Source organism: Lissotriton vulgaris, chromosome 4_1 (genome assembly GCF_964263255.1).
Source record: "Lissotriton vulgaris chromosome 4_1, aLisVul1.2, whole genome shotgun sequence".
Taxonomy (NCBI): domain Eukaryota; kingdom Metazoa; phylum Chordata; class Amphibia; order Caudata; family Salamandridae; genus Lissotriton; species Lissotriton vulgaris.
In genome coordinates, this window is record NC_141691.1 from 1,882,389,052 (window position 1) to 1,882,407,612 (window position 18,561).

An 18,561-nucleotide genomic window follows, 5' to 3' on the forward strand; every position below is an offset into this window, starting at 1 on the left:
GCATGACACATTTCTGTGGCAGTCCTTTCGCGTAAGCCCACAGGGGCAGGCAGGGGTCGGGGGAAAGAAGGGGGGGGGGGGTTTGTTGGGACTTTAACAAACACAAATGTAACAGGCCGGCAGGGACATGAAAATTCAGACATGCATGTGCGTTATGTGGCAACTCCTCCCACCCTGAAACAAAATGTTTTAAGAAGACAAGAACGAAAGGTGGTAGGAAACAGGACTGAAAGCTTATCCCTAACCACGGCCAGAGTTCCCGTGATAATAAGTGCCATGATACCCTGACTAAGCAAATACCATTATTCAGATGCGGCAAAAACCCTTAGGGAAAGTTTCATGGAGGATTTCAGAATCCCCGCACCTGGGTACGCCGGGGTGTCACACTACAGGAACCAGGTATCAGTTCAGGACAACAAGGGGGTGGCAGCTTCAAAAATTGAGAAGGAGGTAAGGCTGGGGACGGTGGTTGGCCCATTCAAAGACCCACCAATGCACAATTTTGTCTGCTCCTCACTTAGAGCAGTCCCAAAAAAAGAACAGGGGAGTACAGGTTGACTCATAATCTTTCGTCCCCCATGGGGTCAGTCCCTGAACTATGCCAATGATGGTGCCTTTTGCAGTGTGAAGTACTCCTCTTTTGACCAAGCGGTTGAGATCCTCGGGGATTTGGGACCGGGCGTACTATTGGCTAAATTTGACATTGAATCTGCGTTCCGTTTGTTGCCAGTTCATCCCCTAGACTTCCATCTGTTAGGTTTTCAATTCAGAGGGGAGTATTATGTAGACAAGTGCATGCCTATGTGCTGCTCAGTGTCATGTGTGTACTTAGAAAAGTTAAGTACCTTTTTGGAGCGGGTTTTCAAAAAAGCCACGGGACACACCAGGATGCTGCTTTACCTAGATGATTTTCTGTTCCTGGGCCCCCCAGACTCCGAACCTGCAGGAGGGCATTGCTACAGTTCTGTTCACTCATGCAGGAACTGGGAATACCACTTGCAAAGGATGAAACGGTGGGGCCTAGCACAACATTAGAATTTCTGGGGATAGAAATGGATTCAATACAAAGGTTGTCACGGTTGCCAGTGGGGAAAGTGGAGGCATTTGTGAAAGCATTACATCTTTGCTTAGGGAAGAAGAAGGTCACTCTTCAACAGTCAGTTGAATTTTGCTCTCAGGATAATACCTATGGCATGCCCATTCTCACGCACCATCGCACAAGCAATGTCAGGACTGCAGCAGAAACACTACCACACCAGGATCACCAGCAAGATCAAACAGGATATGCAAATATGGCAGGCCTTCCTGCACGATTTCAATGGGAGGGTGGTGTGGCCCAGCCCCTCCAGGTCCAGCCCAGAGATGGGGTGAATGACAGATGCGGCTGGAAGCGAGGGGTTTGGTGCCATCCTGGGTTCAGCTAGGGTGGCACAGCGGTGGCCAGCCTGGTGGGTAGAGGATGGATTACCAACCAACATAAGTTTTCTAGAACTATTTCCCATCCTGGTGGCTCTGGCAGTTTGGCCTGATCAATTAGGAAACCAATGTGTTGTATTCTGGTCAGACAATATGGCAGAAGTGCAATGCATTAATACTCAGATGGCAAACTGTAGCATGATACTGCGGCTACTGAAAGAAATAATACTGTGATGCATGAAAATGAATACATTGTTTAGGGCTAAACATGTGCCAGGGGTCCTTAATATTGCAGCAGATGCCTTATCTCGTTTTAAGATACAGGCATTCAGGTCCCACCGTCCAGATGCAGCAACCATGCAAACGCCCTTCCCAGAGAAACTTTGGCAGCTTGGTGCCCCCAGCTACCGGACCTCATGGCAACTAGCATATCACCCAGGACCAGGAAGGCATATGAAAGGGCGTTTTGGGTATACTGCCAATATTTGGGGAACAACTGGGAGCAGCAAAAATGGCAGGAGATTGGTTCCTTGGTGTCATACTTAAGGGCTATAAGGTAGGAGGGGTGCCCTGCAGCAGCAGCTAGGCGTCATGTTGCAGCCATATCCTTTTTATGCTAAATTAAAAAGGGGGGACAACCCAATAGGTGCTTTCATAGTGCGACAGGCCCGTAAGGGATGGCAGCGTCTCCAACCCGATGAGAGAAGGCCAATTGGGATTCACATCCGGCCAGCTTAATGGAGGCCTTAGAACACGTCTCTAGTTCTCCAGAGGAGGCAACTATGTTCCAAGCAGCATTCTGCTTAGCCTTCTATGGGGCATTCAGGCTGGTAGAACTGGTTGCAACGAACAAAAGGGATTGGCAGGGTGGCTTGCTGATGGAACATGTCAAAGTAGTTGAAGAGTCAGTTATGATATCACTCCCCGGATCAAAAACGGATCAGGAGGGCAGTGGGGGAGGGAATAATACTGCACAGGTAGGAGGCATTCATGGCACAAAGACCAAGGGGTGTGGGATGCCCCTTCTCATTTATGGCGATGGCACTCCTCTCACCAATTTTCTGTTCAGGAGGGTTTTGGGCCTAGCAAAAAAGAAGGCCAACATGTATCCAGCAGAATTTGGGTCTCACTCCTTTAGAATAGGGGCCGCTACTAAAGCATTTGCCAGAGGGCTTAGCGGGACTGAGGTCCAAAGAATAGGAAGATGGTCATCAAACTTTTATAAACGCTACGTGCGCTTACATATGCTGTGATCAAGTACAGAGTGGTCAGCTGATGGTTGTTTTTTCATCCGTTGAATTTTTCAGTTTCTTCAACCTGCAACGCAGGGGAGGAGCATGCAGTGGACCCTCATACGGTACAGGCGGCGCCAGACTACCACGCAGAAGGCCAACACTCAGCACCACGGGAGCGCACAACACAAGCACTGCCATCCTGCCACGCAGAAGACCAATGACCATCAGTGCAGTAATGCACGGCATGCATCATGGCACAAGCCCACACCTGGACCCAGGAGGAACAGGACGTCTGGATCATTGGGCATTCGTATGTTCGCCGACTAACCCATTTCTATACCGGTGCATTCAAGGCTAGGCACGACAAGCGGGGCGAATCTGGTATTTCATAGACAGGGTGGTCTGCGCATTAAGCATTTCAGGGACCTGATGGAGCGTGCACTGCGTAACCACAGAAGGCCCCCTTCAGTGTGTATTTTACACTTTGAGGGTAATGACCTGGTACACATGGCGTGTAGGGAGGTTGAGGAAGACCTGCTCACTGAGGTCGGATGGCTGGCAAGGAGATGCCCCGAGGCGCAGGGCATGACCTTTCAGGCTGAGCGGAGGGGTAGACCAGATAGTCGGTCAACTATGCTGGCCTGTGGCGGTAAGGTCATGATTGGTGAGCATAGTCTGCGGTCTCTCTCATAGAACTCACTCCAAGGGGCAATTACAGCCGGTAGGTTGGATGGGTGCGGGCCGGGGAGCCACACCTCCTGTCGGCTTTGTGGCCACCCCTGCATGTGCATGAGCTTAAGGGCGCATGAAGTCTTGATAACAGGGTCCCGTCATGGAGTTGAGGGTGTGGGCGTAGAGGGGGCCTGGGAGAAGTATCTTTCCGGTAAGCTGGACCCCCTTCGCAACATCACAAGGAGCTTTTAGATTGGGATCTGGGGCAGCCAGTCTTTGACCTTGCCGTTGGGTTACGCATAAAGTGAATCATGTTCAGCATGCAGTATAAGATAGGAATGGATATGTATTAGAGACATGTTAAAGTCAATGAACACTGTGTACCTATCCATGTATTGGATTTTCTGCGTATTATATATAATGTAAATAATCATCATTTTGAATGTTATTAATTTTGTAATAAATATGACCGGGGTCGACGACCACTAATCCAAAGAAGTTGTGGTTTCTGAAGTATGTAACATTTGGGCAGAAGGAAATGGGAGGGTCCCCACCACACGTTGGTTCTCGGGCAGATTGTGGGAGGGGGGGGTTAGGCGGTACCCACCCATATTGAACAGGCGGGCTCAGCATCGAGCCTGCCGCCAGTATGGTGGTCCCGTTGACCCCGGAAGTCAGAGGAGGAGGGTTGGTGGCCGCGCGCCACCGACCACCCCACATTCCGTCCTAGGATGCTTGATTCCGGTCCAGGAAAGACATGGCTTGGCAGTTTGGGCTGGACTGTTCCCCTGAGGCACAGGGTCAAGGCTGATTTGCATATGGCCATGTCTGAACTGGGGTGGTGTGGAGTGCAAAAAAACGATGGATTTAGGCCTAGATCTCTGTACTGGGGTGAATGTATGACATTGTTCTGCATTCTGTCCAAAAATTGTTGTTTTCGCATTTGTCGCCCCGATTGGGATGGGTATGCTCAGACGTAAGTTTCATGCTCTCCACACCACTGGAGTCAAGCTATCCTGGCTGAAGACGGCTGATAGCCAGAAACCGGTCTTAGGATGCTTGATTCCAGTCGAGGAAAGACATGGCTTGGCAGTTCGGGCTGGACTGTTCCAATGAGGCACAGGGTCAAGGCTGATTTGCATATGGCCATGTCTGAACTGGGGTGGTGTGAAGTGCAAAAAAATGATGGATTTAGGCCCTAGATCTCTCTACTGGGGTGAATGTATGACAGTGTTCTGCATTCTGTCCATCAATTGTTGTTTTTGCATTTGTCTCCCCGAGTGGGATGGGTATGCTCAGATGGGAGTCCCATGCTCTCCACACCACTGGAGTCAAGCTATCCTGGCTGAAGACGGCTGATAGCCAGAAACCGGTCGAGGGATGCTTGATTCCGGTCCAGGAAAGACATGGCTTGGCAGTTTAGGCTGGACTGTTCCCATGAGGCACAGGGTCAAGGCTGATTTGCATATGGCCATGTCTGAACTGGGGTGGTGTGGAGTGCAAAAAAACGATGGATTTAGGCCTAGATCTCTGTACTGGGGTGAATGTATGACATTGTTCTGCATTCTGTCCATCAATTGTTGTTTTTGCATTTGTCGCCCCGAGTGGGATGGTTATGCTCAGACGTAGGCCCATGCTCTCCACACCACTGGAGTCAAACTATCCTGGCTGAAGATGGCTGATAGCCAGAAACCAGTCCTAGGATGCTTGATTCCGGTCCAGGAAAGACATGGCTTGGCAGTTCGGACTGGAATGTTCCCATGAGGCACAGGGTCAATGCTGCTTTGCATATTGGGGTGGTGTGGGGTGGTGTGGAGTGCAAAAAACGATGGATTTAGGCCTAGATCTCTGTATGGGGTGAATGTATGACATAGTTCTGCATTCTGTCCATTAATTGTTGGTTTTGCATTTGACCACCCCCCAAGGGTCACCCAAGCTGCATGTGTGGCAGCCTGACCCGGAAGCACTTGAAAGTGCTTCCGGGTCAGTGGCGGTTTCACAACGCAAGGGGCAGACCGGCCTAAACTGGTCTGCCAATTCTCAGGCATTAAAAGGGGGAGCGGAGAGGCTTTCTCTTCGCTCCGCTACCCCTTTGCTGCAGCACACATGCCAGTCTTTGTCTGGTCCGGGCCCGGGGGGGGGGGCGTTTTTTACATTTTATTTCCCCACCCACCATCCCCTAAAGCAGATAATTCTCATATAAAATGTGTTTTTCTCAATTATGGATGCGGTTTCCTTTTCAGGAACAATTGTATGTCAAACTGTTCTGTTGTGATTTAATGGTTAGGAATAAAATATTAACCCCCTTTTTTAATTTTGCATTTGTCGTATTTAGGTGTTTCCCTGGTCAGGCGGTAAGGTCATGATTTGTGAGCATAGTCTGCGGTCTCTCTCCTAGAACTCATTCCAAGGGGCAGTTCCAGCCTGTTAGAAATTGGGGTGTCTAGTTGACAATGGCTGACCACTGTCCAAGTAGGGACCCTTCTTCCTAAATCAGAGTAAGGGGGCTATACCCTTTGATAACCCCTGTGGTAACGTAGCACGGGCAGCTTAGCTTATCTCAGAGGCAGTGTGTAAAGCATTTATGATCATACACAGTAACACAGTGAAGGACACTACAAAAGGACACCACACAAGTAGTTATAAAAAATAAGTATCTTTATATATATAGATATAGACTTAACACAAGACCAATAATAGTAAAAAGCCACAATACAGTAAAATAGGGTTACTCTTAAAATGCTGTAAAAATAATTCAAAGTGTGTAATTAGGAGATCAGTTCAAAGCAGTGGTCTCTGCGGCCCTTTTACTTACAAAGTACCTGGATTTCGTAGCAAAACAAACAGAAGGTCGCAAAGGAGCTGTAGCAATGATTTTTCTCTCGCGAGACCGGCGATGCCTTGAATCCTTGCCCCAAGGGAGGATGATGCACCGGTCTGCGGATGCGTGCGGGACAAAGCGACAGATTTCCCCACGCTAGGCCAGCGATGTGTTGAATCCTTGCCACAAGAGAGGACGATGCGCTGGTCCGGTTGAGTGCGCGGCCTTGCTGCGATGAAAGACAATGGCGCCCAGAGATGCCATGCGATGAAAATGGTAGACGCACGGTGCCCACTCTACGATGCGATGATCTCGATGCAATGATCCGGGATTAGCGAGCACTCGACAGCCCGCAAGCGTGCGATGCGAGGCCCATTAGGATGTTAGCGAGCACTTTGTGGCCCGCATGTTTACGATGCGATGATCTTTGGTTTGCGAGGACTCGGCGGCAGCAGCGGGTAGATTATTCTTACGCTCTTCAGCTGCGGCGGCTAGCAAACGGGCGTTAGCGACAATTTCAGCACTCTCTTCTCTGTAGTAGAAATAGAGGCCCTGGAGCTCACAGGGGCCTCACCTGCAGATAGAAATCCTTGCTGGGAGGAATCAGGAGGCTGGTGGGGGAGTCAGATGTGCCTGTAACTCCAGCAGGAGGCTAGCTCTCTTCTAGCCCTTGGGTGATTACTTTAGCAAAATAAAAGTTATTTCAAAGTCCTTTTCCCTCTTCTTCCAAGTCCAGGGGGAACTACTGCAGGCCAGTCCAAGAAACAGCACACAAGCACAAGGACACATCTCTTCTGCAGATTCCTTCAGTGAAACGGACAGAGGTTCTTGACATCCAGGAGCAATACAAAAATCAGGGGTTTGGGCGCAGATATTTATACCTCAAAAGTCTTTGTTCTCAAATTTCTCTAGTCACTGAACCCAGATCTATGACATAATATCGACAGACAGAATATATCGAAGCAAAAATATCAACATCAAAAATATCGAAGTTCTATCTACATAAAGGTAAGTACAAAAATATTGAAGTAAAAAATATCATTTTTTTAAATGTATTAATAATAATGTAAAAATAATTTTAAAATACATATAATTTAACAAATTATAGATATAAACATTAAAAAATATTTAAAAAAATAATAACTAATACATATACATTTAAAATACATTTAAAACTCTACATTTTAATTAATATATATACTTACTCCACATATTGCATCAGTAGGGAAAGCCTTGGATAGCGTAGGGGTAAAAATTACTATTCCAACTCCAGAGGGTGCAACAGGAGGGTAAGTGTTGGATAGCATAAGGGTAAAAATTACTTTTTTCACTCCAGAGGGTGTAACAGTAGGGAAAGCGCTGGATAGCGTAGGGCTAAAAATTACTATTCCCACTCCAGAGGGTGCAACAGTAGGGAAAGCGTTGGATAATGTAGGGGACAAAATACTATTCCCACTCCAGAGGGTGCAACAGTAGGGAAAGCGTTGGATAGCGTTGGCGTAAAAATTACTATTCCCACTCCACAGTGTGCAACAGTAGGGAAATCGTTGGATAGCGTAGGGGTAAAAATTACTATTCCAACTCCAGAGGGTGCAACAGTAGGGAAAGCGTTGGATAGCATAAGGGTAAAAATTACTATTCCCACTCCAGAGGGTACAACAGTAGGGAAAGCGCTGGATAGCGTAGGGATAAAAATTACTATTCCCACTCCAGAGGGTGCAACAATAGGGAAAGCGTTGGATAGCATAGGGGTAAAAATGACTATTCCCACTCCAAAGCGTGCAATAGTAGGGAAAGCGTTGGATAGCGTAGGGATAACAATTACTATTCCCACTCCAGAGAGTGCAACAGTAGGGAAAGCGTTGGATAGCGGGTGGGTAAAAATTACTGTTCCCACTCCAGTGGATGCAACAGTGGGCAAAGTGTTGGATAGCGGGTGGGTAAAAATTACTATTCCAACTCCAGAGGGTGCAACAGTAGGGAAAGCGTTGGATAGCGTAGGGGGGAAAATTACTATTCCCACTCCAGTGAATGCAACAGTAGGGAAAATGTTGGATAGTGGGTGGATAAAAATTACTATTCCCACTCCAGAGAGTGCAACAGTAGGGAGAGCGTAGGATAGCAGGTGAATAAAAATGAATATTCCCACTCCAGTGAGTGCAACAGTGGGGAAAGCATTGGATAGCGGGTGGGTAAACATTACTATTCCAACTCCAGAGGGTGCAACAGTAGGAAAAGCGTTGGATAGCGTAGGGGGAAAAATTACTATTCCCACTCCAGTGAGTGAAACAGTGGGGAAAGCATTGGATAGCGGGTGGGTAAAAATTACTATTCCAACTCCAGAGGGTGCAACAGTAGGGAAAGCGTTGGATAGCGTAGGGGGGGAAATTACTATTCCCACTCCAGTGAGTGCAACAGTAGGGAAAACGTTGGATATTTGGTGGGTAAAAATTACTATTCCCACTCCAGAGAGTGCAACAGTGGGGAAAGCACTGGATAGCGGGTGGGTAAACATTACTATTCCAACTCCAGAGAGTGCAACAGTAGGGAAAACGTTGGATAGCGTAAGGGTAAAAATTGCCATTCCAACTCCAGAGGGTGCAACAGTAGGGAAAGCGTTGGATAGCATAGGGGGAAAAATTACAATTCACACTCCAGAGAGTGCAACAGTAGGGAAAACCTTGGATAGCGGGTGGGTAAAAATTACTATTCCCACTCCAGTGAGTGCAATAGTAGGGAAAGCGTTGGATAGCATAAGGGTAAACATTACTATTCCAACTCCAGAGGGTGCAACAGTAGGGAAAGCGTTGGATAGCGTAAGGGTAAAAATTACTATTCCCACTCCAGTGAGTGCAATAGTAGGGAAAGCGTTGGATAGCGTAAGGGTAAACATTACTATTCCAACTCCAGAGGGTGCAACAGTAGGGAAAGCGTTGGACAGCGTAGGGAAAAATATAACTATTCCAACTCCAGAGGGTGCAACAGTAGGGAAAGCGTTGGATAGCAAAGGGGTAAAAATTACTATTCCCACTCCAGAGAGTGCAACAGTAGGGAAAGCGTTGGATAGCGTAGGGGGAAAAATTACTATTCCAACTCAAAAGGGTGCAACAGTAGGGAAAGCGCTTGATAGCGTAGAATTTAAATTTAACATACTTATAAATAATTTTTATATTTAAAATAATGTATAATTACATTTTAAAATACATCATCAATAACTTGAGGCAGAAACCTTGTGCGCAGCCTGTACACATAGGCGGCTCCCCTGACACTCACAGGGAGCTTAGCCGGGCACTACACGGCATCACTGAGCCGAAATTGCTTTTAAAAAAGTTATTTTCGAAGTTGGTTAGAAAAAATTTGTTTTACTTTTAAATTCACTCCTTGTCACAGCGCCTGCTCATATTAGCTGTTGGGGGCATTTTCGAGCCGTTTCTGGGCTCTGAATGACCTCTGGTAACCAAATTCTAAACCGGAAGGTCCCGCCATCTTGGATTGGGAAGAGGGCATTTTGCGCTCTAGTGGGAGGGCAAACACAGGCCCTCGTGCTATAAATTGAGGCAGAAACCTCGTGCGCAGCCTGTACACATAGGCGGCTCCCCTGACACTCACAGGGAGCTTAGCCGGGCACTACACGGCATCACTGAGCCGAAATTGCTTTTAAAAAAGTTATTTTCGAAGTTGGTTAGAAAAAATTTGTTTTACTTTTAAATTCACTCCTTGTCACAGCGCCTGCTCATATTAGCTGTTGGGGGCATTTTCGAGCCGTTTCTGGGCTCTGAATGACCTCTGGTAACCAAATTCTAAACCGGAAGGTCCCGCCATCTTGGATTGGGAAGAGGGCATTTTGCGCTCTAGTGGGAGGGCAAACACAGGCCCTCGTGCTATAAATTGAGGCAGAAACCTCGTGCGCAGCCTGTACACATAGGCGGCTCCCCTGACACTCACAGGGAGCTTAGCCGGGCACTACACGGCATCACTGAGCCGAAATTGCTTTTAAAAAAGTTATTTTCGAAGTTGGTTAGAAAAAATTTGTTTTACTTTTAAATTCACTCCTTGTCACAGCGCCTGCTCATATTAGCTGTTGGGGGCATTTTCGAGCCGTTTCTGGGCTCTGAATGACCTCTGGTAACCAAATTCTAAACCGGAAGGTCCCGCCATCTTGGATTGGGAAGAGGGCATTTTGCGCTCTAGTGGGAGGGCGAACACAGGCCCTCGTGCTTCATAAATGGCCGCACTCACTCGTCCGCGCAGCGGGCGGGCGCAGCGGGCGCGCCGATGGCGCGCCAGAGGCGTGCCAGAGGCAAGCCCGTCTGGGCCCGTCCGGGCCCGTCCGGACCTAGGGCCAGACATGCTGCCCAAAGCAAAGCAAGGGCCTCTCACATACTCGCATGAACAACTTTTGTCTCTCTGCCCCAAAGCCTCCTGCCTTTGTCCGAGGAGATTGAGGATGGATGTGCTTTTCAAAGTCTGCGATCTATGTACTACGGAAAGTAAAGAGGCACACAACGCTCCCCCCCCCAGGGAACCACTTCGACTAGCCCTCCTGAACTGTAGATCTTTACCTAGGCACTCCTTACACATCCACCATCTGATCTTGGATCATAAGCTTGATGTGCTATTTTTGTCGGAAACATGGACATCTGACAGTTCGGACTTCGACATGGCGAACGCTCTTCCCCCCGGATTTTGTATCTTCTGCCTGCACAGACCGCGAGGCAGAGGGGGCGGGCTGGCCATTATATATAGAGACACGTTGACATGTAGGGCCGCTGAAGGGTCTATCAAGGATGCGGAAAGTTGTAGATTTAAGATTCAACTGTCCCCCAACGACTCACTGTCGGGGCTGCTGATTTACCGGCCTCCGGGTAATATCAAGCAGTTCGTGAACTCTCTGCTTGAAGAGGCCCCAATGCTAATAGCGTCGGCACCCAATTTTCTCCTGCTTGGAGATTTAAACCTACATTTCGACTCAGCGGAGGATAAAGTTGCAAACGACCTAAGATCCGAACTTGGGTTGGGGAACATCACCCTCCATAATCAGGAGCCCACCCACGTCAAGGGCCACTTATTGGATACAGTGTTTTCTAATCTTCCCCTTCTCTCCATGTCACCGTCCCTGCCTCTCCCTTGGACTGATCACTTCCTGATCCCCTTTCGAATGGGTTTTGTTACAGCTCCCCCACCTCCCCCGGCAGCCACAGCACAAGTACCAGTAAGGGTTTGGTCGAAACTCCCGGTCAGCGATCTTACACGCAAGCTGACACATACCATCCCGGTGCTTAATGGGGATCCTATAGAGGCAGATGAGGCTTTCTGCGAATGGCTCAGCACAGCCTTAGATGCGGTACTTCCCCTGAAAATAGCCAACAGGAAGACGGGGGGCCCCAAATCCTTATGGTTCACCCCAGAGCTGGGTCTTCTGAGAAAAATTTGTAAAAAGAAAGAACGTGACTGGCGGAAAAACTGGGCAGGAAACTCCAAAGAAGAGTACAGGGCAGCCATGAGAACGTATAAAGTGGCACGCAATGCCACCAAAGCGGCCTACCTTGAAAATAGGATAAAATCATCAGCCAGTTCTTCAAGGGAAACCTATAAAATTCTCAAAGAGCTGCTCAAAGTTCCAGTATGTCCAGAACCCTCAGAGGGGAGTACGGACCGCTGTAACCTTCTGGCCCAGTACTTTGACCAGAAAATTCAAAACATCATAGCCGGCCTCCCCTTGCCCCGTCAGAGCCCGCCCTTAGGGGAGAGCTGTCTGGCCACTGATAGAGTTGTGCTAGACAAGTTTGCCCCGATCACTAGGGAAGCTTTCTGTAAAGAGCTGGCCGCGCAAAAAAGTGGCTCTCCGACGGATCCCATGCCTATGTACATCCTAAAGCAGTTTACGGATGTCATAGCGGGTCCGGCAGTAGATCTACTCAACGCTTCCTTTGCCGCCGCCAAGGTCCCCCCCAGTTGGAAGCAGGCTATAGTAAAAGCCCTGCTAAAAAAAGGGGGCCTTGACCCCGCCGATTTGTCCAACTTTCGGCCAATCTCCTTACTGCCAGGGATGGGAAAGATCGCTGAGAAATGGGTTAACCGGCAACTCTCATCCTTTTTGGAATCCAACGAGTTGTTACGGCACACCCAGACTGGCTTTCGGCCCGGTCAGGGCACTGACTCGGCGCTGATCACCATGGTAGAAGAGGGCAGGTGCATCTTAGATTCAGGAGGATCAGCAGCCCTGGTCCTCCTGGATCTGAGCGCGGCATTTGACACGGTGGATCACAAGATCTTGATCCACCGGGTGGAGGAGCTGGGAGTAAGAGGCCTGGCGCTCACCTGGCTAACGTCATTCTTGAGTGATCGAACATATCAAGTGTGCGAGGGCAACAATAGATCAGTGCCCACCCCCCTTCAGTGTGGTGTCCCGCAGGGCTCTTCACTGAGCCCTACGCTTTTTAACATCTACATGGCCCCACTGGAGGGGGAGGTCGCACCCTTTGGAGTGAAACTCGCAACGTACGCGGATGACACCCAATTGATTGTTTCGCTCTCGCTCGCCGAAAACCACGGTGAGAAGTTTGCCGCCTGCCTTACCAACATCATGGCATGGATGGCCGACTCAAGACTCAAGCTTAATGCCTCCAAAACCGAGGTGATGTTGCTGGGAAATCTCTGCACCTCCCTCCCCAAATGTATGTGGCCGGCCTGCTTAGGAGATCCTCCGACCCCGAAGGGATCCATAAAAAGTCTTGGCGTCTGGCTTGAACCGGAGCTGTCGATGCACACTCAGGCGAAAAAAACCGCAGGGTGTTGCTATGGGCTGCTCCGCTCAATACGGAAAGTTATGCCCTTACTCCCACTAGACTCCAGGAAATTGCTGGTACAGGCCCTTATTTTGTCAAGACTGGATTATAACAACGCCCTTTTCCTGGCTGCACCGGAATACACCCTGAACGTGCTCCAGAGGGCACAGAATGCAGCCGCAAGACTGCTGACGAATACACCCAGAAGAACGTCAGCGAAACCGGCCTTGAAAGCACTCCATTGGCTGCCCATAAGAGCGAGAGTGAAATTCAAAGCGCTCTGTACAGTGTTCAGAGTCCTCCAAGGCACAGGCCCTCCGATCCTCAGAGATCTGATCCGCCCTTACAAATCATCACGAACGCTCCGCTCTGGCGAGGAAAACCTGGTAGCTATCCCGAGAGCAAAAAGAGCAAGGGCCGGAGGACGCCGCTTCTCAATAAATGCGGGCCAGCTATGGAACTCCCTCCCAACATCAATGAGGAAAGAACCTAACTTGACCAGATTCCGAAAATCTCTGAAAACGTTCCTTTTCCCCCAGAATGACTAACATCTCGGGATGCGGTTCAGAGGAGGTCTGTCTGTGTGTACACGTAGCGCTGGGACGCTCAAGGGCAGCCATGCGCTTTAGAAATTCTTTTTCATTTCATTCATTTCATTTCATTTCATTTCATTTCATTCATTTCAAACAATTAATAATTATTAAAAGCAATTACATTTGAATAATTAATTAACAATAAATTAACAAATACCAATAAATATTAATTATTACATATTACCCACCAAATAATAAGTATTAAAGAATAAAATATTTTTCATAACAAAAAAATAATATTTAAAATTAAATCAATTAAAATGTATTAAACAATGTACAAAATAATACTTTTTCTAGAAAACATTGTTTACCAATTTATTACTAGTTTTCTCCAATTTATAACAAATAATTACCAATTAAAAATATTATTTGCCAATTAAATAAATACATTATCAATTAAAATAATTAATTGTCAATTAATAATTAATTAAAAATACATGAATTATCCATAACAAAACATGTATAAATGATTAATTAATTACAATTAAATTACTTCCCACCCAATTCCCCTATAAACCCACAACCCACTACAGAAATAGAAACAAAAAAATAATAAAAATTAATTTATAATTCCTAAAAATTAATAATTAATTTAGTACATTTAAATTACTATTCTGCTATAAACCCACAACCCGCTCCAGTACTAAAACATAAAATGTACTTAAAATTAATGTTAATTACCAATTAAATAATTAATTTATTAATTAAAATAATGAATTGCCAATTGCCAGTCACTCACTGCACCCGCCTACAAGGGGATCTTCCACCTTTCTTTAAAGTTTAAAAAACAGAGCGCCTGCTTCAAAGCTGATTCGTATTTCACTTGAATGGGCTACCATCAGGCCAGCACAAGCTCACGGCAGCCTTGGGGGCAGCCAATTCAGTGCAATACCGCGCACTCTCCTAGTTAGCACGGGCGCACCTTTTGAAAGCTGGCCAACAAGGAAATGCATTGCTTTGTATGATACAGCCCCTGGTTGTAAAAGTGCTAATAGGTAGAGTCAAAGTGCAGCATTGGGGAGGGAGTATAGGCGGCGGTATAAGCTGCAAGAAGGCACAGATATGAAGTGGCTTATTTACAACCCCTTTACGCTGCTGATGTCTCGCTTTTAACATGGAAAACAAGCATTTGCAATGCAATCTGTCTCGCCTTTAGGACCTTATATGTATTTAGCTATGCAGCACATTAGCCTGGGTGCTAAAACATCTACTGTTCTTTAACAGAGAGAAAAGTAAGCACCAAACTGCATGAAATGCCAGGTATGGGGACGCACAGAGAGAAATATTGCCTTTCAGCTGGAAATGGTATAGTCCAAAGCTCTGTTTTTAATAGAAAGTCATGGTCTTCGGTGGTCATCTCACTGAAAATACAAGATTTGAGAAAAAAAATATTGTCTACGGGTGCTCATGGAAGACAATTTCTATGGAATGGAATCTAGAGAATGTTAAAGTGATTCTGGTATTTTACTGACCTCTGCTGGTCGTTTTATATCAAGAAAGTTCAATACAGGCAGTTGCCAGAAAAAAGGAAAAAAAAAAATTCCCTAAGCAGAAAGCAAGTCTGGTATTTTACTGACCTCTGCTGGTCGTTTTTTATCAAGACAGTTAAATAGAGTCAGTTGAACAGAAAACAAAGTCCCTAAGTGAAAGCAGACAAGTCCTAGGACTGATCTCCTGAGCCCACAAAGTACATACAGATATAAGTATATACTAAAGTATGAAAACAAACTCCCAACTTCAACAGAAAACTCCCATGAAGAAGGCATGAACATCAGGTAGTTGGTATTCGGCTTCTTTTATTTGATCAGGTCACCCATGACCCCGAGACACAAGAGACGCGTTTCGGCTTCGATGAAGCCTTTCTCAATCAGTTTGGCGATTTTTTCTATCAATATATATATAGAGAGTCACTCCCACTTCAGGCAAAAGTAAAAATGAAAAAAATACTTTTAAAGTGTAAGCAAAACCCCTCAATATTGCAAGTAAAATATAATTGAATAAACAGCAGCTGCACAAAGCACATACTCAATCCTCATAATCACATGATTTTGTTATACTGTACACAAGAAGAGTCAGTGCATAAAAAAGTCTTGTTATCGCCAGCCTGAGTGGGAGAACTATATACGTAAAGCACCAAACACTCTAAATGTGCCACCTAAATATCGCAGTGTGTATAAAGTTTAAGACAAATATATTCTCTAAAATTGGATTTAAAACACGCTGTATTGCGGTCATAAATCATGAAAATAATGGTGAATTCCATCTCAGACCCCCTCCGACAGGAATATGCTGCTGGGATGAAAAGAGGTCTGCCGGTAATTAGATACTGACTTTCAGTGCCATGAAGTGAGAAGTGCAGCTAAAAAATGCAGTAAACCAACTCTTATATTAAAGTGAATATTCAAGAAAGCGGATGACTCCGGTGCTATGGGACCCAGATGAGTAAATGTGTGTCCAAGTAGGAGTTAAATCACCGCGTGTGCACAAGTCCGTAAGAGGACCACCCCTCCCATAGTGCAACAGGGTGCTGGCAAAATAGCTGGACTAATAGGCAAATATCACATTGCAAAGTCAGAATCATTTAAAGGCATATTACCAGGACCCGAATTCATTCCTAAAATAAGTCAATGCTATCGGGATCGTTAAATATAGTTTAAAAACAAACACGAGTCTCTATTACCGAAATGCAAAAACAGCGTGAAAAAATAATGTTCCAAATGAGACACAAACTCAGGGTGGAGGGGGACCCATGCATAATAGTTGCAGATGTGCAGAACCACCTCACTGCTTCACTTAGGCGTCAGCAGTGCCCGGTCACCAGAGGGCGTCAGACTAAAGTATATACAAGAGGTCTTGAATGCTCGACCTGAAAAAGGCGCGCGCAAGGGGCTTTTAAATAAGCCCCAAAGTTTGCAAAACCGGAGACTTAAAGTACAGAAATGTACAGGACCGAAAGGAAACAGATGGAAAAATAGGAAGTTGAATAAGTAAAATTAGGGCTGGGAGAGAGACAAACATCTGAAGCCAACGGCATAACATTTGGGAAGGCACGGAGATGCACAGTTCAGGAAAGCAAAACGTGGAGAGTGTGAACATGTATTTATTTATTTATTTAATGTGATTTTATATAGCGCGAACATTACCCGAAGGTTTCAGAGCGCTTTACACAAGAACCAGTTGCGAAACATAAGGACTCAGAATTACGCACATTGCATAAAAGATACAAACAGAAAAAAATTGCAAATGTACAAGTTATAGTCACACAAGGAGGAGCATTTAAGGAATCGAAAATATATACTCCAAGAGTCACATAGGAATGGTAGAGAGTACAAAGGTCTACTGCATAAACTAGTGATTAGAGTTATCTCTATATAAAAAGATAGGGGAAAGGACGAGGGAATGGACGAGATGGTGGGGTCAGGGCAGGGACACAGACGCTCAAGTGCAGGAGGACTAAGACAGAGCATGTGGAAGGCACAAAGATGCAAACGTGAGCAGGGACAGAGGAGGGAGCGGTGTAGTTCTCGAAAGCATCGAAGTGAGTTTGTGTGAGAAGACACAGAAACGCAAAGGAAGATAAGGAACACAGAACTGCCAGAGGCACACAAGCAGAAAAGGAGTACCTAGAGATGGTACAAACAAGAGTACCTCTCCAGCGAAGAAGATTGCCACCACCCCCAGCGGCAGGCAGCAGCACACGATGTTAAACACTGCCCACCACTTGTAGGCAGGCACCTGGCCCTCGGTCTCATCAAACCGGCCGTAGGGTACGTCTGTTGTGGTCCCGGAGGGGGGCTCCAGAGGCACCGCGAAAGAGCTCATTTTGGTTTCTGTGACAGGGAGCCTCTGGGTTCAGTGTGTCTTCGCGACGAGGGCTGCGCTGAGACGTCGAAGCTGGCTCTGTCTACCTCTGCGGCAGGATGCGGTCAGAATGACGCTAAAGGTGGAAACCCACGCAGTCCGGGCAGAGGGCACAGGGCTGCGCAGCCTCCCTTCTCTGGAGGATGAACTCAGCTCAGGCAACTCTCAGGAGGACGTCTGCCAAAAGTTTCCCAACACATTCCCGTTTTATGACGCTGCGCACTCACTTCGGTCTGCAATAAACTCTGGCCTGGGGCGGGCGTTATCCGACTGCTAAAAGGGTTTGGACGGGAGGAGCTTTTCTTTTCGCTGCTCTGTCACAATTCTGTTTGCGCGTGTGTACCTGGAATCAGTACAAAGAGCCCTTTTTTGGAGTGTAAAGTGACTACTTCACTATGGCTATTTCCAATCCGTTTCCTATTCGTAAGGTTTCTGTGTGCAAACCTCCCATACTGCGTTCCAGGGCGGTAAAGCACTCAACGTTTGTGAACACACGGCCACACGCTTACATGTTTGGGGTTATTTAACACATTTACGAATCCCACCTCCCACCAACAAAATCGACATAATGACTCCCATTTCAGGGTGAGAATAAGAATGGATCACCCCCAAAAATGAGTGGGGTGTCTGAGAAGAGGTTTTTCTACTGGAAATAGTCTTTTTCATGTGGTGAAAAAAAAGTTATTACGTGTTTTTGCACTTGCTCTCACGTGGCAACACAACACAGCTGCACATTTTTCAGTGTAAAGCAAGAATTCGCAAACCTTATCAGCGGTTTTCTTAGAAACCTGCGACTGCACAGGTCTTTAAGGAATAACCTAGTTAAATAGTTTGTGACTTCCAAGCCTTTGAAAATCTGCAGCAATGTGGAGGCGAATACCTTTGGATGCAGTCAATTTCAAACTGGATTTAAGAATTGTAGCGCTTTGTGTCTGGACAACAGTTGCTGGGTTGCAGGGAGTTCTATGTCATGTTTGGCCCCATCAGCCATCCTGAGCATTTAGGCCACAGTTTCCGGTTTTTGAGCCCCTACTTACAGTCTTAAAAGAGAAAGTACCTATTCTAAACACACAGTGTTGCCCACTAACAGAAGGTGTCCACGTGACGCGTTAATGTTGGAGCATCACTTTCTCAGTGTTTCCTCTTGGCAACGTAGCCTTAAGGGCGCAAGATCA

General features: G+C 46.6%; 1 long non-coding RNA gene across 1 annotated transcript in view; it reads right to left on the bottom strand.

The window, feature by feature from the left end:
- LOC147724673 (uncharacterized) overlaps nucleotides 1–17,730 on the bottom strand; it is a 104,060-nt gene extending 86,330 nt beyond the window's left edge. The window contains exon 1 of the long non-coding RNA XR_015309928.1: nucleotides 17,174–17,730. This is a non-coding gene — a long non-coding RNA (uncharacterized LOC147724673). The remainder of the gene's footprint in view (nucleotides 1–17,173) is intronic.
- Between the last annotated feature and the right edge of the window lie 831 nt (nucleotides 17,731–18,561).